At 41.4% G+C, this 15,217-nt stretch overlaps 1 long non-coding RNA gene across 1 annotated transcript; it reads left to right on the top strand.

The window, feature by feature from the left end:
• Positions 1-239: 239 nt before the first annotated feature.
• Positions 240-6,109, top strand: LOC119023141. The gene is made up of 3 exons (XR_005076178.1): positions 240-689; positions 5,167-5,260; positions 5,471-6,109. It is a non-coding gene; the product is annotated as an uncharacterized LOC119023141 (long non-coding RNA).
• Positions 6,110-15,217: the final 9,108 nt, after the last annotated feature.

Below are 15,217 nucleotides of genomic sequence, written 5' to 3'. Positions count from 1 at the left end.
TACTTCTGCTCCAATATATTTTGGAGGCAAATATTCTACTTTTTACCCACTATTTTTTCCAATAAATTCACCTACTAGTTTGCAGATTGCTTCGTCAGAGCCAAAGTAACATCTCTCTACAAAAGCAAGGAATCTGTGTGTGTGTGTGTGTGTGTGTGTGTGTGTGTGTGTGTGTGTGTGTGTGTGTTCCTCAAATATCTCTACTGATCAGGATCAGACTGACCTGAGAGTTTCAACATGGCTGCTGCTTGGTTCAAAGGTGTGCCACGTCGGATTTGTTTGGACTGCAATGATACCGTTAATAAATTATTTCATAAATGCTTTGTGAGCATTGTCCACCAGAGCCACCATAGTCACGTGCCCACCAGAGCCAATCACTGCACACCATAGCCACGTGCGCACCAGAGCCAATCACTGCAGAGCTTTAGACCTGCAGCGGCGCAAACTGGACCGGGATTTTGCTGACGGTTCCGTCCTGTTCTGTGCATCTAAGCTGACTGTTGTGGATTAATGAGACTAAACGAGTCCGGACCGAGTCTGTTCCGGTCTGAGGAGATCCAGAGGACAACAAAGTGGACCTGGAATCTGTGGATGTTCGTGTGTAGCTAGCTGCTAGCTGCTAGCCCAACCCCACATGGCCCACCTCCCCAGTCGACGGACGCACCGGCAGGTCCAAATCCGGATTTAGGGTAAATAATGTCCGCCACGCTTTTTCGCGAACATTGCCGTCACGTTTGCTTTGTGTCTGGTGCAGGAGGAAGCGGTAAAAACGGGCTTTTGTCACGAAAGTGTCCAAGCAGCAAGTTTGGTTGTTGAGGAACAGGAACAGGAAGTTGTGGGAGGGACGGAGGCGGTGATACAGACAGCGACAGAGACGGCGAGTTTTGAGAGTTGAGAGATTTGTGACATACAGCGTGTTTGGAGTGTTTAGTGTGTATTGTGTTTAGTGTGTAGTGTGGTCGTTTTTTTGTGTTGTGAGTCAAAACAAGGAGGAGACTGCAAAAACTTATGCATACATTTAGCAAACAACAATTTATATTTGCATTATAACTAATGCAGTTGGTTCATTAAACATATTTGTGGTTTTCACAGTAAAAAATCTAATTTTTCTTACTCTGATTTTATGTTATTTTGTGATTTTAGGTCCACAGTATTAATATAGTATGTCAAAATGAAAAAATAACTGTACAGTCACACATGTGAAGTTGTGCTGAAAATAATCACACCAAACAAGGCGAGGTAAATAGTTTTTAAGGTGAAATATAATGGTAAAATCAAAAGTAGTCAAAAACAGCCAATTATATCCCTGATGTCCCACCTTCAAACACAACCTCATTTGGCCATCCATGAAAAAGCTACTTAACCTCCCACTTTTCTATAGTAAACATGCGTCTTACGGGCAATGCACTAGTATTTTAAATCAGTTGAAAATCAAACAACTGATTCAGTCAAAAAAATACTTAATAAGTCAGATAATGGATCCATAGTTTATAGCGCATATACTGTATGTATAATTTACTATGTTTTTGCACATTTAAAGGTGCAATATGTAGGATTATTTGTTGAAAACATTCTAAAATGATCGACAGAATGTGAAGGAATAATGTAACAGGAGGACTTTGACTTCTATGTTGTGATGTTAGCATGATAACCAACTAGCTCCAGCCCATCTGGATTCAAAGCTCCTGTGCTAGCCGTGTAAATATCAAAACATCCCAGGTGCTCCGAGCTGCCTGTGTGGACCACTAGCTGCACTACTAACTGAGCTAACTAGCTAATGGTATCTTCAGTTGGCAGCAGTTAGAGAGCACGCTGGTGAAATGCTGCACTGTATTCGTCGTAAGAATATATTGCACCTTTGAAAAAAACGAGTTCTATTCTTACGGATGACTTTTCACTTTTATTACCAGAGGAATATTTTAACACAATATCTTTACTTTTACTCGAGTATGACTCTTTGGTGCTTTGTGCAGTGAGGCCAGGTTTCTTGAGGTAGGAGCTGGAGTGAGCAGTAATCTGGGCGGAGGAGATAAAGACTCCATCTTCTGGTCTTTGTGTAAGCACTCAAATGAATTAAGACCACTCTCGCTAAGCCTCCCTCCCCCCCTAAGGTACCCTGATAATCACCTTCCCCTCTGGAAAAATTCGTATCCACGCCCACTGCACTTGTTTGGTGTTTTTTACTCTTTCAAATCCCTTTGTTTCAGTCGAGTCCTCTCCTCCTCCACCCAGCGTTCTCTCATGCTCTCTTCACCCCACGCTCCTTTCTGTCTCCAAACTGTTGCAGAGTCTCTCTCCTTTCGCAAAATCTCTCGCCTCCCTCGCTTCCCTTCCACCCTGATGTCCCCCTTCACTTCCCACCGCTTCCCACTCTGCTCCACCCACGCTGTGTTGTGACACACCAGTAAAAGAGAGATGAGAATTGGGAATAGAGGCTACAGACTTGCGATGAGTGAAGATTTGAGAACAGTGATGGGTCGACGTTAGGGAATAACGCCCCTCCCGTCCCTGCCCCGTCTCCCCCGACCACCATGAAAAGCCATTAATTTGTGTAAGAGGACTTACATGTCCCACTTGCCAGTCAGCCTCATATGATAGACGGATTATTCAATTCTTTATTCTGCTCAACAACTCTCAAGTGATGCGACTGCTTATATCCGTCATTCTTATTTCTCTTTTCATGCTGTTATTTGCACAATGTTACACCATCTTCCTCTCAGACCGGAGCTCTGTTTAAAACATAATGCAAAATCTTTCATTTCATGGTTTTCTGCTTTCTCACATTAATTATCTCGATTTATTTAGGAAGCGTTCCTGAGATCAAGGGGCTTTATTGCAAGGGAACAAAAGATCCCGGCAGGATGACTCATACAAGGCGGCAATCATCACACCCACACAGATTATCCGACGAATACAGTCACAGATATTATAATTACAAACGGAGCTGCTAGGTCTGAAAAGCAACTTTAACACGAAAGAGCCTCAAAACCTGCATTCTTTCTAATGGCTGGCTGCTGGTTTCAAAAAGGAGTCCAAATGTATGTAAGCTTATGAGAAAAAAGACCCTACTTGTTTATTACCTCATTGAACAGTTTCTCAGATCTTCTTCAGTGCAGCATGATCTTCATTTTTATAAATCATCATAGATGTGGCACATTTTCCAACTAAAAGGGGTGTATGGGTCTGTCCACCAAACCAGACTGTTTGATCTCTACCAGAAAAATATGATATTAGATTCATCAGAACCAGATGAAAGCAGTAAAAACATTTTTAAAAAATCTTTGGACAAATCCACAAAGAGTATAGCAAGGTGTTGCTTTTTATCCAATTAAAAACACGTCAGGATCAACTTGTTTTGCAAGAGGTGTTCAGTCAGCAGCACAGCGTCTGCTCTCGTGTATTCTCTTGGTGCACATCAGTGCTGAATCCTGCCTTGAATCCATTTTCCTCATCTAGCTAATGAACAGGTGCTTCTGCTGACCAAAGTTTCCCCCACTCAGCTTCGATCAGACACACTGGCTCTCGCTTTCTACCACTCTGTCATTTATCACTCTCTCTCCACAGTCTATAGTCTGAATAAGTCCCCTTCTCATGCTGCCTCAGTGCCGCTTCGAGGCAGCTGGCCCCTCATCGTTTCCTCTGTGAAATAGCTTTCACACTCGGTGACTTCTCCAGAATGTGAATGAAGCTGCTGCGAGGGGTCGTTCTCTCCGCGACCTGTCAGTTATAACCTTGACTAAGATATGGCACATCACACACACACACACACACACACACACACACACACACACACACATATGTATGCAAATATACACCTAGAATATGGATTGTTCAGCAGTGTATTATGTACTGGCAGTCTTTTTCCTCAGAGCAGTAAATAAATAATGAGAACTCTGTTAAAATTCTGCCTGTAGTCCATCTCTCTGTGCTCTGTTGCTACCAGCCCTCTGCCTCCCCTCTGCCACTCTTCTCTGAAGAACAGGAAAGCCACACTGGAAAGAAAGAGTTTTTTTTTTTATTTTAACATATTTCGATTCTATTTTCTTTAATCTCGCCCTTTTTCGCCCCCTCTCTCTGGCTCTCCCCCTTTTTTTCTTCTCTTGTAAAACTTCTCCATCGAGCCTTTTGTCAAACGCTGCGCATCCTTCTTTTACTTCTACTCATGTATGCATAATGTTTTCCATTAACATTTTTTTTTTTTGCCAGGCAGAAGCTCTCAGTTCTTCGCCCTCATGCCTTTTTAGTGATGCGCACATTGCAGACTTGTGGAATATTACAGGGACACTGATGATGTGCGAATGTCTTTCAGCTCTCGCTCTGCTTTTGTGTGTGTTCATGACTCAGTCTGTCTGTGGAGGCGCACTAATGTCAAACAAAATGTGGAGGTCAGCGGAGGGTACCCCAGGCTATGTTCCCCCCTCGGTTCATGCAGGAAGTTCAACAAGCAGTCGAGGATAATGTGAGATGACAAGCGCTGGTATTTAAACTTGAAACGGACCACGACGACTTGAGCCGCGCAAGGCGGATCTGTCAGTCTAAATGTGATGAACTCCACTCGTCTCCGCGCCACTTGATATTTCCGAGTATTTTCCACTGACCTTTCGTGTTGAGATGAAGATCAGAGGCAGACAGATTGGGGGGTTGAGTGAAACTGGAGCGCAGCACACATAACAAGACAAGGAGAAATCTGTCCGTGTGTTTGTTTTGTTGCCTGTTTTGTGAGTGAGTGTGTTAACCATGCGGGGCTGTGTTAGAGGGCTCCGCAGCATCCCGAGATAGGCTAAAATATGTGTAAGCCTGTTGAGCCAGACACAGCAAGCATGAAATCCTGTTTCAGAGTGGATTACAGTGAATGGGGAGGTTGAAAAATGTGTGTGTGTGTGTGTGTGTGTGTGTGTGCAGGCCCGGTTCTAGACTGCCTTGATTGGGAGGCAGTGAGAAATGCTGATGGGTCACCAACTGCTACTGTTTTGAGTGCCGTAACAATGATGGTTTTTTTGTATGCCTACCAGTCTATGATGCCAACCCACATCAAGCATTGCAGATTCGCCGTGGTTCCATCAGCAAAGCTCTAACAGGAATTTGTTTTCAGGATTGACTAAGAAAACAAATTCTGTTGCCAACAAATTATTGATGTATGTCTACTGACATATTTTCTATTTATAGAAAACCCTGGATTTGTGGAAAAAAAGGACACTCGACTAGCTGACAGACTAATATTGCCGTTCATAGTCCTGCTATAGCCTGGATAAAGTCTAAGGTATTTGTATCAAGACTGTTAATGTTTAAAAAATGTACTTATGTCTGATATAAACAAACAAATCTCAATATTGGTACTGGTTTCAAAAGTCCAGTTCTGGTCAGGCTATAATCATACGGATTTAAACAACATTTCCAATTTTTTTTTTTTTTTTTTTTTTACATCAGCAGCTTATTCTCTACAATCCCTGTTCTTGTTTGTGACCTTCAGCTGCCTGAAACACAAAGTGAGAGACCCATCCATGGAGGAGGCTGTTGGAAAGACCCCCACCCAACAAATGGTTCAGTCCATCCCCACCTGACCACAACAGCTCCAAGGGGAAATGTTTTTTGACCAGACAAGTCTACAAAACCTTTTTGCCGAGCTCTTTGGACTGGGAGGATTTGCCTTTCTCTGAAAGTCTGAGTTTTTGTGTGAGGAAAACAAAAGATGTAGACATTGTTTGTGAAACAAAGCCACATGTAAATATGCAAAATCAGAAAGAAACAGCAAAAAACAACCTGGAAATTAGATCACAAGTGCAACTGTCATTTTCTCTTCCCCTGACTGCTCTCCACTTGATCGGCTGTAACGTAAGTTTGTTACTGATTGGGTACTGCTGCTACATCCAAGGACCAAATTAAAATATCAAATTCTTGACAGACTTTTTAAAAAAATGTTTGTATTATTAGGGCCCGAGCACTATCTGTGCGAGGACCATATTGTTTCTACAAGTTCAAATTGTTCATAGAGTAAAACCACAAGCCGCACACACGCTTTTTCCTTTTCTGTGATCACATTAAAAGCATAATCATTAATATTTCAAGTTCAGAGAGCATTTTTAGGCTCGGACTGAATTAGCTGAAAACAAACAGGGGAAGTGAGAGAGGAAAAAAAGCATTCAGAGAAAAATCTGACCATTACTGGTGCAGCTGAGGAGCCTGTGAACTATCCTGACTAAAAGGCCTTTTGGATTTATTTCAGGTCCCTTTTTCTATTTTATATTAACAAGTATTTGGTTTAAAACAAGGTGTAGAGATCTAAAGGTTGAAATGTAAAAACTTTCATTCAAATAAAGCCTCATTCAGAGATCCATTCAGAGACATAGGAGGTAATCAAAACTAAAACATTAAGACATTAAAACAGCATCTGAATGGCAGAACGGAAAAAGAGCTGATAATATGCTACAGATAAAAAAAAAATTAAATTAATGTAATTATTTGAAAGCCACAGTGAACAGTTATGAATTAGATGAGCGGACAGTTTTACTTAAATTACATTACTGACTACTTTTAAACAAGTAACTGTATCAGAACAAACATTTTAAATAATCCTCCCGATCCCCGTACAAGTAAACCAAATGTGTTCGGTCCTGAGAACATTTAGTTCTTTACAGACCAGTAATATGATTTTAAAGTGCAGACAACAACAAGGCTGCAGAATGATCACATAAACTACTGTAGCTGCTTAAAATCACCATTTATCTGTCTGCTTGGTGATATCACAGGCAGCACTTCAAGTATATTTCATATCAGCTGCTGGTAAAACGTTATAAACCTCTCACTGAGCTGCTGTTAGCTTCGTTTATGTGATAAGAGATGGAGAGAGGCTAGCTTACTCAGACATCATTAAACACATGGTTTCTAAATCAGTCATTCCCAGAATAGGAATAGATAACGATGGTAATGGAAGCCCTGCTCTCCATTACAGAAAGAAAATGTATACAAATATAGATAAAGCTTTGAAATGCCACTGAGAGGAGACATTGGACTCCATCAAAAGTCTCAACACGTGCTTTAAAAATCTATAAAAAACACAATAGAGTGTAATTTTTAAAAAAAAAGTTTTATTATGTAAATAACCAGCAAAGACAACAGTGCTCACTGTCAGCAGGTGAAACCAGAGTCAGCAAACAACTGCAGGACCTGAAGGAGTTTCATCAGAAGACGGATACTCAGTTTTCCTGCTTCAGGTTCCTGTGGCGGCTCGTCCGTCACCTGCAGGAAGAGAAAGAGGAGCAGTGGTAGTTTGATGTCTCTTTGTGGAGGTTTTGTGTTATTTTATGTTTGTTTTTAGAGGTTTTTGTGTTGTTTTTAGAGGTTTTGTGTGTTTGTTTTTAGAGGTTTTTGTGTTGTTTTTAGAGGTTTTGTGTGTTTGTTTTTAGAGGTTTTTGTGTTGTTTTTAGGGGTTTTTGTGTGTTTGTTTTTAGAAGTTTTGTGTGTTTGTTTTTAGAGGTTTTGTGTGTTTGTTTTTAGAGGTTTTGTGTGTTTGTTTTTAGGGGTTTGATGTGTTTGTTTTTAGAGGTTTTTGTTTGTTTTAGAGGTTTTGTTTGTGTGTCAAGGTTTTGTTTTTGTGGTAGTTGTTTGTCCTCCACAAAGAGACCTGGGTCTATTTTTGATGAGTTTTGAGTCTCCTTGTGGAGGTTTGAGTCTCTAACTCAGTTGTATTTAACCTGAAATTACTTTTCATAATTTATTTACATGGAGTTTTAATTTAATTTAATTCAGAAGTAAATTTGAACATTTACAGGTTTGTTTTACTGAGAGGAAACATAAACACGTCTGGTTACAGTGCCTAAATGCATTTATCTGATCTAATTCATAAAGTATTTAACATGTGTAACAACTGAGAGACACATTATTAGAACCAGTGATAGGTGAAATGAATAACATGGATCATAATGTTCCAATGGCATGTTCGGCTGTGAAGCCATGAGTCCTAGCATTCATGTGGACGTCTCTTTGACAGGCACCAGTCACCCAAACACAGCTGCAGACCAAGTACACCCCCTCATGGCAGCAGCACTCCTTGATGGCAGTGCCCCCCCTGCTCAGGAACGACCCGAGGAACGTGGGAAAGAGCTCAAGATGTCAACCTGGCCTCCAGATTCCACAGATCTCAATCCACCTGAGCTTCCACTGGATGCAGTCAGAGCCAAGAACGATCCATGGGGGCCCCAACATGGATAGGAGTTGGTTCTGGCGCATCCAACGGATGCTCAACTGGATTGGGATCTGGAGAATGAGGAGGCCAGTTTGAAACCTTGGGTTCTTTGCCATGAGGGGGTGCAGTTGGTCTGAACGGTGTTTGGGTGGGTGGTGTTTGTCAAAGAGGCTCCACAGAAATGACAGAAGTCAAAGTTTCCCAGCAGAACATTTGATTGTAACAAGATGATCAATGCTCATTTCACTTGTCAATTGTTTTAATTCTGTGGCTGAACAGTGTAGATATACATGTTAAATACTTTTCATATTTTGCATAAATTGAGTTTTTAACTATATTATTCATACTTTCACAGCACTTTGTCTAACAGCTTTAGTTACTTGTTACTTTGCAGATTCATATAAACAATATCAAATATTCGCTGATCAAACATGATGTATTATTATAAATTAAGTTATCCAGCATTAAAAGCAGAAAGGTGAGAGCCAGTGTGCTGCATATGGAGGACAATTATTAATCAAATGATTAATTGCATGATATCGGTATACTTATAAAGCAATTCTGTAGAAAGCCAGCTGATTTTTGAGTCTCATTCTCAGGTCGTCAAATAACGCACTTGGTGGTCTATTAACAGGACTCCTAGAGAGTCAAGTTGTTAAAAGTGAGAAGTCTTGTATTTTCATACATGTTTTATTTCAAGATATATATTTTTTTTATATCCAGTAGCTATAAAAACATTCCTTGAATCCTGTGGGTTTTGAGGCGGGGCCTAAGTCTGCTCTGGTTGGTCAGTTCACACAAAACTGATAACCAGGTTTGCCTGGTAGACAAACTAACAACTGGACTGCTGTTACTGAACTTTTGTGCCTATAACTCTACGGTGGTGAACTGGTTGTTGTAGTTTAGTGCACTCAACATTGTTTAGCTAACACAGTTAGCCTGAAAAGCTTCATACCGCAATATTTCTCCAGCAAAACAACAAATTCAAAGGCCTCATAAAGCTTATCAAGAACTCTCTGAATGCACATTTGTGCGCTCGAGTGGAGATGAACCTGAACTGAAAACAAACATTCAATACACTCAGAAGGAGGCAGACAGGCTAACAACCGCTCAAGCTGTTTGTAGCTATCAGTTTGCTGCAATTCCACCATGAACATAAATACAACAACTGCTTCCAAACAAAAAATTTTACCACAGCACAATCGGATCGTTATTAGTGGCCTGCTGGGCATTAAGGCCGAGGGCCCTGTAACAGCTTTGTAATGATCTCTGCTTGGTGTTATCAAGCAGGATGCTGTCGCACACACTTGCAAAGAAATTGAATTCCCGCATTTTTTTTTTTTTTTTTGAACATTTTTGTTTTATCACAGAGTTCAACATTATCTTCAAGCAAAGGCATCGCGCCCATACACACTGAACTCGCGAGTGGAATCGTCATGGACAGATGAGGGCAGAGATCCAAGCTGCTTTAGTGGCGTCAGGCTAGCTTCTACCGTGGCCCTGAGCATGTCCCTAGCCAGGCCGAGGCCCAAGCTAAACACGCACACTTTGTGCACGCTTCTACCATACCATAGGTGTCTGAACATGAGGGACCTGTAAGTTGGCGGGATCGCACAAGGGCTCGTAAGATACGCTATTACCAATACCAGCGGCTGATCAAAGGCCTGACTACTGCCATTCATGGAAACCACTGCTTACAGCTCCGATGGACAGCACTCGGGCATTTGCCATTGAAGATAGCTGAAGTCCGGTCAAGTTAACTTACAACTTACAAATTACAATAACACAAGGTTTGCCTGGCAGACCACTAACAACTGTATTACTGTCTCTGAACTTTTGTCCCTAGTCAGATCTATACCACAAGGCCTCCTAAACAACACGTCTCCGCTCAGTTCTGATGGTGTTGTAGCTCTCACATCACTGCACTTCTACCACGAATAAGAAACGCCAATGTTAACACCAGGCTCTGCTCAACATAGTTTATACACTCAAAGGACATAGACAAACTAACAACTGCTCAAGCAAAACCTGACACAGGCTGACAGAAATTAACATGGCCCTGGTCATTCTGCGGGTGTTTGAAGCTCAGTTTGCTGCACCTCTACCATGAATGAGTCCACTAGAACCGCTTCCAAACCAAAATCTTCACGACTGCACAGTTGCACTTCAGAAACTGAATACGATCCTTATTAGTGGCCTGCTGGTCGAATGGGCCGAGGCTCATGTTAATATTGAATCTACATAAACGAAGCTGTTCATTTAAAATGTATAAGTCTTAGCTCAAAACCCACAGGGTTCAAAGGAAGAGGAAGTCATTTAAACAGTTTTGTTTTACTGAGAGGAAATATAAACAAGTCTGGTTACAGTGCCTAAATGCATTTATTTGATCTAATTCATAAAGTATTTAACATGTGTATACACTGAGAGCGACAACATTAGAACGAGTGATAGGTGAAATGAATAACATGGATCATGGTGTTCCAATGGCATGTTCGGCTGTGAAGCCATGAGTCCTAGCATTCATGTGGACGTCTCTTTGACAGGCACCAGTCACCCAAACACAGCTGCAGACCAAGTACACCCCCTCATGGCAGCAGCACTCCTTGATGGCAGTGCCCCCCCTGCTCAGGAACGACCCGAGGAACGTGGGAAAGAGCTCAAGATGTCAACCTGGCCTCCAGATTCCACAGATCTCAACCCACCTGAGCTTCCACTGGATGCAGTCAGAGCCAAGAACGATCCATGGGGGCCCCAACATGGATAGGAGTTGGTTCTGGGGCATCCAACAGATGCTCAACTGGATTGGGATCTGGAGAATGAGGAGGCCAGTTTGAAACCTTGGGTTCTTTGCCATGAGGGGGTGTAGTTGGTCTGAACGGTGTTTGGGTGGGTGGTGTTTGTCAAAGAGGCTCCACAGAAATGACAGAAGTCAAAGTTTCCCAGCAGAACATTTGATTGTAACAAGATGATCAATGCTCATTTCACTTGTCAATGGTTTTAATGCTGTGGCTGAACAGTGTAGATATACACGTTAAATAAAATATGATTATATCATTTATGTTATATATAAATGATATCAAATAAATGCAGGCGTTCTAAACAGGCATGCTGTTTATATTTTCTCTTAGTAAACAAAAAGTAGTGTCCTAACAGAGACACTATAGTGGCTTCTACCAACCCAAACTGTTGGTATTCACCGACCTTTGAACTAGAATAATTTACTGATTCCAGAGTATTAATGAACAGCAACTGACAAATCTCACACTTTCTGCCTTTAACTTTTGCACCTATACTGCACTGACCTTGTTGGACCAGGTGTCTCTCCTCTCCGGTGCTGATCACCATACAGGTCAGAGCTGTTCCACCTGAAGCTGAAGACAAGTCCCACTGTTCACCTGGAGAGAAGAGGAAGAACTTCAGTATAACATGATGACTACATGCATATGTGTGTGTGTTTGAGTAAATATATTCGGATTATAGCAGGAAAAAAGAAGATGTAATCAGATTACAGACACATCCAGCAAAAGGGGATTTCTTACAGAATTATCATTTCATAATAAAGAATGGTATAGCAATCTGTAACCATGTGCATGACATCACTTCAGGAGTCTCACATCACTCTGCACTATAAAATCTGCTATAATCTGATTTAATGAACGTATTTTTTTAAAGGTAAACCAAAAGTCAACCAAATTTATTAAATCCTGAAAGCATACAGTGCTTTATAGATGAGCAATATGATTTTAAAGTCTATCTTTTGACATACAGGGAGTCAGAGCAGTGATTAAACACATGAAACCAGAACTGAGACAAACACACTGAATACATTATGTGCATATTGTGTGTATAAACTACTTTAGCTGCTCAAAATAACCTTCTAGATGCTGACATACTAACATACACTTGGAGCCTGTTAGCTTACTGTGCTGTACTCAAATATTCAGCTGTTAAGATGCTAGTTTTATCAAGTTAACGTCACACAGCAGGATAATGCCTTCAAGCTAACCCTTCCCAACAGACACACGTTAGCTAACATGCTAACCTGTCCGTAAAAACACGACGATTAAATGACTCAGACGTCTTTATAAGCTCGTTATAGTGTCAGTACCCGTTAGTAAAGGCAGCTGAGCCGCTGCTAACGTGTTTCCCAAACCTGCAGTGCATCTGCAACAACTTTAAAGTAAGCTAGCTAGCTAACATAACATTACCACTCACTTACACTGACCAGAATAACATTAGCTAAACAGCTTTCATGCTGTTCTAGATAATAAATAAATTAAAAAATACATGCCGACTTTACCGAAACTACCTTCTTGTTTTTAGATAGTGACCAAAGTTTAGTTAACTGTGCATTATTCATGTAATTAACATGGCAGAGATAAAAACGACCAACATCACAATGGAGTTTGGTGCATGGAACAAACACAACGTCCAGGATTTAACCGGCCGTAAATAAAGGATTATGTTCCAGCCGAATTTATCTCATCACTGAACAGTTAAATGAGACGTCTTCAATTTCTGTTCAGAGTTATTTCAGACACATTTGAGGTAGAAACAAATCTCACCGACAGGGAGGCTGGCTCCATTTTAACCCGCACATACCGGGCTGAGACAACATTAAGGTAGTTATTATGTGGCGCTTTTGATATGTGAAGGAAGATCACTTGGGCTGATTACCTGAGATCAATAAGTATTAACTATCTGTACACCTCCCACACAGACATGAATACACCTGTACTGAGCAGGTAACTGGACACACAAAGCAGATTTGTACAGAACAGTTTACTCACCGTGTTCGCGTCCTCAGAGAAGAGACCAGAGTGAAGATCAGTCAGGTAAATATATACACACCTAACTTTTTGGAGGGAAATACGCTAATTTCACGCGGGAAACGAGCGAGACCGCCCCTTTTGGCACGCACGACATGGATTCGTCAGAAAACCTGTGGGCTGGACTTACTTGACGTGGTTTACGTCATTCCAACCAGAGACTTCTGTAGTCTTTCAATGTTGTTTAGCTCTGCTGGTAGAGTTGGAGTTCTGCTTTTATCCTGAGTTCGAGTCCCTGCCAGAGACACTCAACTGCATCATATTTACTGTAACCTCTCTTGTAAAATGTTAAGATAAGAATTAATAGAACAAACACAGATAAACACTTGTTAACAGGATACACAAAAAGCTACTTTTTTTAAAATTGATATTTAATTTCTCTGGTCTTCATTTGTCATTAATCCAAAACTAACTGATTGTAATCAAGTTACATTACTTTAATATTGTAATCGGCTCAAGTGTCATTGATTTCTTTTCTGTTATTTTACCATAAAATAATTAAATTAAATGTGAATGATGACTTCATGGGGCAGATGTTACAGAAAGGGGCGGGGCACTAGTACATATTATGTATGTACTAGTGACCCAGTATATAAGAATCTATTTCTTACCTTTTTATTTGATGGAATTCTGATTCTGAGTCACTCATGCTCATGGGAATTGCATGGGGAGGTCAGTGACGTCATATTCTGATCAGTCATAAATAAGAAAATGTTTCTAATATCTTATCATGTTGTGTTTGTTGTGGAGCTGTTGACAAAAGAAAAAATTCTGGGAAAAACAGGACAGGTGGCATCACTAGAGAGAGATCCGGCTCTGTTGGCAGAGGAGCTGTGGACTGTGATTACTCTGAGCAGTATTTATGGGAATAAATTTCAATACTATATATTTGAATATACTTTTTTTTCAGAATGAAGCGGGGTCGGTTTGGTGGGGCAGCCGAAGCATTTGGTCATGCCTAGAACCAGGCCTGTGTGTGTGTCTGAGTGAGAGAGCGAGGGAGAGGGAACAATGGATAAACACAGGAAAATCTGCAAGTGACAGTTGTTCTTTATTTGTTGGCAGCTGACAAATAACTTGGATGCGGCGGCGAGAGCTCCAGCACATAAATATGGACAAAAATAAGAAACTTACAGCTTTTTTTAGCGTCAGCGTCCACGTAGAAAAGGTCATCCCCTCCAGCACTGTTAACAATTCTCCTCAGTTCATTGCTATCAGCTTCTCTAATCCTTCCTGCCCTGTGGACTCTCCTCTCCCTTTTCCAGCCCTGAGGTACTTCTTGGCAGCAGCACTGCAGCAAAAAAAAAAAAAAAATGCGCTAGTAAAACGCACCCCCCACCCCTTTTTTTTGTTTAAATTGAAAATTAGCTGGCTGAGCAGAGTGGAGAGACCATGCATAGAGAGAGAGAGAGGTCTTTTACTCATAAATATCTCCCAGGCCGGGCAGATACTTAGATACTTATGTCTCCATATTGCCTCTGCTGCCCCCCCCAAACACTCAGCAGGTCATTTTGATTACTGCAGAAAAGCCGTTGTTCCTCCGCCGATCTCTCCCACACAGTCATTTGCATTTTTCTCTCTCTTGGCTCTTTTCCATATCTTTCAATTCATCCTGTCACACCTGTTATTCACTTGCTTTTTTTTCTCTCCCCCTCTTGTATATCCCCCCACTGTGTTTTCTTTCCCGCTTTCCTCTCCTCAGCTCATCTAAATGCACAGCCAGTCATGAGCTCTCTACCTGCTGCTTTGGGCATTTTTTGTACGTTTATTTATTTTGTTATACTGGGATGAAATAGTGTAATCATCTATTTCCTTTTCTAATACCATCTCATAACAAGTCAAGGTGACATGGAATTGCTTACATACAAGGCGAGTGGTCCCATTCCCCCCCTGCATGTGCACCTTTTGATATTTCATTCACTTTTATGCGGCTGTGGTTGGTTTATCTCGTCCCGTCCTGCTCGAACAGTATGCAGCTGGCTCTCCAGTGCTTGCTCTCTCTTGCCTGCAGAAAAAAAAAAAAAAGGCAGAGAAGGGCAGGGGAGTGGAGAAAGTAAAGGAGGGAGGGAGGGAGGGAGAGGGTAGCAAATGAGGTGTGGGTAAAAATTATAGGGGGGACTGGAAAAAGAGAGCACCAGCCCAGCCCTGGATCAGGAGAGGGAGGATGGTGGGGGAGAGAGAGAGAGAGAGAGAGAGAGAGAGAGCG

The sequence above is a fragment of the Acanthopagrus latus genome, chromosome 7, assembly GCF_904848185.1.
Source record: "Acanthopagrus latus isolate v.2019 chromosome 7, fAcaLat1.1, whole genome shotgun sequence".
Taxonomy (NCBI): Eukaryota; Metazoa; Chordata; class Actinopteri; order Spariformes; family Sparidae; genus Acanthopagrus; species Acanthopagrus latus.
Note: the sequence above shows the minus strand (reverse complement) of the source record. Positions and strands in the feature narration are given on the sequence as shown.